A 4,863-nucleotide genomic window follows, 5' to 3' on the forward strand; every position below is an offset into this window, starting at 1 on the left:
ATTTTGCTTCTTTATCTGTCTCTGTATTTCTTAAAGAATCAAGTAATGATTAAAAAATAAAGGGCAGTGGTATCTGTCACCTAGCTTTAAACCTTTTCCTCTCATTATTTCCAATTCTTAGAAAAAACTCAGTTTACCCTAGAGACAGTCTCAGCAGTGATGGGAATGGGTCCAAGTCTGTGCTTCGGTCAGAGTTTGCAGGGCTGGTGCAGCCTTGTTGGAATGAGGAAGCTAGTCCTTGAGTTCTGAAGGCTTAAGGTGTCAAGGAGTATATAGGTGCCCCTGGGAGGCTCAGAAGTTGTGGGTTTGGGAACAGGATTTCCTGCTGCCCTGGAATGGAATGCTTGGTATTCTGACTGGACATAGAAGATGGCGGTGGGGGGAGGGGGGAGACCGGAGGGTGGGGGCGGAGTTCTAGAAGAGACAGAGGAAGTGCTGCAGCAGGAAAGCCAAGAATCTCCCTTGGGCCCGCATGACTCCAATGCCCACAGGAGTGACTGCCAGGCTGGGACTCCTCTCTGCCCATCTCCTCTCTCAGCCAGGTTCCTCCAAAGCGAATATTGGAAGGACCATGCCCAGTCCCAGAAGTGGACTGAACCACACAGCCACTAAGCTCCCTCGATAGCTGGTGGGCTCTGGTCCCAGGGTGCTAAGCATCACCACCAAGAGGAAAGGTACCTCGTCACTCACCCAGCCTGTGGCCAGGCCATGTGGACCAGCACAAGCTTCAGATATTGGCCTAAGGCTTGAGGGTTGGGTGCTGGGTGGGGAGGGTAAGCTGTGAGGCAATGACTGAAATCCCCCAGTATACCACCAAGAGCTCTGATCACTATTACCACCAATGCTCCTGTTCTCTGGAGGGGAGTCAAGCAGAGAAAATGCTGGCCAGCTTGGTACTTGGAAGAAGCACTGGAAGCCATAAGCGTCATCCTCAGCTCTGACACCTAACTTGGCAAACCAGTTAAACTCTCTAAGCCTCAGCTTTCTTCCTCATCTACTACCCACAGGGCTGTAAGAGGGTTAAATCAGTCAGGGACCCACAGTAGCCAGTGTAAGCCCAGGTTGAGAGCAGATACTCAATCCTCAGTATTCTGAGTTCTCTCCCCTTCTTCCCACCCATATTCCTTCAGAAGAGGGCCGGATTGACCTAGAACAGTGGTCCTGAAACTGGGTTCTTTAGAGCCCGGGGGTGGGGGTGGGGGGGCAAATGGACCTCTGCTCAGGCTCCCTCCACCTCTGAGCCTTCCCTTTGATCCATTTTTATTCTGCCCCCACCCCATATTAATTCACTGCTTTAAAGTTTTCTTGCTTAAAAAATGGTAAATCTCTTTGGAGGAAATCAGGAGTCAGCATATTTTTTCCTGCAAAGTAGCTTAGGTTTTGGCGGGCAAAGAGGAAAATGGGAGGATACTGTGTAGGTACTTATGAGCTAGAATAGATAGTGCATCGGGGTGCTAACCACAGGGTCAGCAGTTTGAAACCATCACTTGTTGGACGGCAACAAGTTCTTTTTTGTTTTGTTTTTGTTTTTAACAAGGAGAACACAAATTGCCATAAAAATTTCCCTGATGAAATTTAAAATAAAGTAATAATTATTGAGTATTTGATCTTGATCTTGTGATTTACGTCTTCTAATGAGAAGAATGTAATTAAAGGAGGGGGTTAATGTTTTGCTTAATTGGGATCCAAGTTAGTGTTCTTTATTCTCAAATTGATTGAGAATATCCATCTGTAAAGCCATTCTTAGTTTAAGGACCATTCCGAAACAGGTGGCAAATTGGACCTGGCCCTAGGGCCAGCTGTCTTCCCAGACTGGGGGAAGGAGGAATGCCCCTCTGGGTTAAGGTTCGTGGGGTCTAAAGCCTGTGGAAGGAGGCCCACAACCAGTCTCCCTTTGCAGAGGAAAGGGCTCAGGGCCTTCCCAACTGCTACAGCACATCCAGAAGAGAGACTCACAACCATGCTTTCTGGGGAGGCCCTGCACATGGCAGGTCTCACAGCTACCCATCTGTACTGCCAAAGCCCTGGGGACTCAGGATGGCTGTGGGAATAGGGCATCTCCGGCTGTAACTCCCACCACTGCCTCAGCGATGAACCTTTACTTTGGTGTCCCAGTAAGGGGAGTGGGGGTGGGGGTGGGGGGTGTGATAGGAGAATGGAGCTCTCTCCTTTGCCCTTTCAGAAGCACCCTCCTCTTCAAGAAGCCCCCTCCCAATAGCATTCTCTCAGACAGCCTTCTTAGAGAAACTTTTAGCCCGCTTTTTGAAGTAGAGACAAAGTAGTGGAGTTCTGGGGTTACCCTCTGGCCCAGGCATTTCCAATCCCCCTTACCTCTCAGTGAGGGTGAGCCATGGGGGCTAGGAGGAAAAGGGAAGAGCTTGCTGCCTCTGGTTCTGACTGAGCTGGGCCAGGTAAATTCTTAAATTCTCTGGACCATATTTCCATCACATAAAATGTGAATTATTCTATTGGCCTTACTTTTACCTTGTGTTATAGTTGGAACTTCAAATTAGCCATCAAAATGGCTGAATACATAATAACATGAAAATTGAATGTAAATACTACTCAAAAAAGTAAAGTCACAGAGGAGGAATAAGGTTAGATTAAGAGGGATGCATAAGAGACTTCAGGGAGAAAATATATATATTTTTACAAAATTCCTAACCTACCTGAAATGGACAAAAGAAATAAAAAATATCATTGGTAACGACACAAAGAAATAAGTTCATGCTGTAGACTAGTTGAGTGTTCTTAGTTTCAGCCTTTAAACCAGTCCTAACTTTTGGCCTGGTATTGCACCTTTGAGAAGAGACCTAACAGAAATACACAAAGCAATGAAATGACTGTGTTCACAGGAAAATCATTATTTTTTCACTGAGAGACTTAAAAAGAAATAAGTAAATTGGGAACGTCTACAGATAATATGAGGAGCCCTGGTGGCATAGTGGTTACACACTGGGGTGTGATCCACAAGGTCCGTGGTTTGGACCGACCAGCAGCTCCTTGGGAGAAAGGTGGAGCTTTTACCCCTGCAAACAGTGACAGCCTCGGACACTCACAGGGGCAGTTCCACCTCGTCCTACAGGAGGTCGCTTGAGTGGGCCTCGATGTGATGGCAGTGAGTGAGTGAGTGCAGATCATGTGAAGGTAAGACAAATGTGCGGAGTGGGAGCACTTTGACGCTGCCTGGTTAGTCGGCGCTACCCGAATTCTCAAATCACTGTTCCTTAAGAAACATCTTTAAAATAGCTACATCGTTTATCTATTGAATAACAGCCAGCACTTTTCCAAAATGTCAACTTCATGAAAGTCAAAGACAACCTGAGGAGCTGCTCCAGTGGAACAGAGATTATTACACAGAAAGCACAACGAATTATAAACATCATCTTGGGCCAGTGGGAGGGGGGGATTCTCAAGGGCATCAAAGGGATCATTAACAAAACTGGCAATTTTCATCTGTAACACCATTCTTAGCACAGGGCCATTCCAAAAACAGCTCTGGCTCTATGGCTATAGCTGGACGGCTCTGACTTAGGTAGGAATGTTGCTAAAAGTCTTGAGTTCAGAATAACCATGTTTTATGGAAACAGACCGTGCCTTCTCGGTCTGTTGTACTCTTCCTTCCATTCAGCTCAGTCTCCCACCATGAAGCATTTTCATAAGTACCACTGCAAAATTGCTCATATGTTGTTCTAAAAAATTAGTATAGATCATTTAAGAAAATACTTAAAAGTTGGAGGAGGGGTATAGTAGGCAAACAAAAGTAGAAGGAATTAATTACTTGAGTAAAAAACAGTTTTATGTTTTTAATGGCTAGGCTAAGAACATTGACAGCCCTAATTTTAAAGAAAAATCACTATAAAGAGGATTTGGACAGCTGTACTTAGGCTGGAATGTGATACCTTATAATTGGATCTCCCTCTGGACCCAATGTGAGTTTATTCCAAAATTTTAATAGTCTCTGCTTTCTCTTCGATTGAGGTCTTTACCTATTTTATAGGGTCTTTGTTGCTGGGTCCTTGTTTGGAGTTTGCCCTCATTTTGAATGTTTCTGTATAGGGAAACTGGGATGGATGGGGAATTATGAAGTACCTGGATTGATGAGTGTGTGGGGCCCGGAAGGGGGTGGGGTGGGAAAAGTGGGGAGTCAACATCAAGTGGTACAAGAAAGAAAAGGTTTTAAAGTTGATTGTGGTGTTGACTGCACAACCTTTCTTGATATAGTTGAACTATCAAATTGCATGAAATGCTAATTACAGCACAAGAAAATTTTTTAAACATTGTGTTCTGGGATAATGACTCTATGGGAGCTCTCCGTGATTTTTGCAGCATTCGTATTCAAGTTTTAAATTATTTAGAAACAAAAAAAGAGCACATTTAGTATATGGACCATGGATACATAGAAAGGATACTTGGAAGAGCTTGCTGGTTAATATTAAAACTCAGAAAAACTCACAGCCATTGAGTAAATGCCAACTTATAATGACCCTGTAAGACAGGGTAGAACTACCCTTCTGGGTTTCCAAGACTGTAACTTCTTTTTTTTTATCATTTTATTGGGGGCTCGTACAACTCATCATAATCCATACCTACATCCATTGTGTCAAGCACATTTGTACATTTGTTGCCATCATCATTCTAAAAACATTTGCTTCCTACTTAAGCCCTTGGTGTTGGCTCATTTTTCCCCTCCCTTCTCCCGTCCCCATGAACCCTTGATAATTTATAAATTATTATTCTTTCATGTCTTGTACTATCCGACGTCTCCCTTCACCCACTTTTCTGTTGTCTGTCACCCAGGGAGGGGGATTATATATAGATCCTTGTAATTGGTTCCCCCTTTCTATCCCACCTTCCCTCCAC

General features: G+C 44.4%; 1 protein-coding gene across 3 annotated transcripts in view; it reads right to left on the bottom strand.

Annotated features, from left to right (window-relative positions):
- Positions 1-4,863, bottom strand: part of DAPK2 (death associated protein kinase 2) — a 161,123-nt gene that overhangs the window by 119,447 nt on the left and 36,813 nt on the right. The window lies entirely within an intron of this gene.

The sequence above is a fragment of the Echinops telfairi genome, unplaced genomic scaffold, assembly GCF_000313985.2.
Source record: "Echinops telfairi isolate 266 unplaced genomic scaffold, ASM31398v2 ScPeMD7_4048;HRSCAF=4782, whole genome shotgun sequence".
NCBI lineage: Eukaryota > Metazoa > Chordata > Mammalia > Afrosoricida > Tenrecidae > Echinops > Echinops telfairi.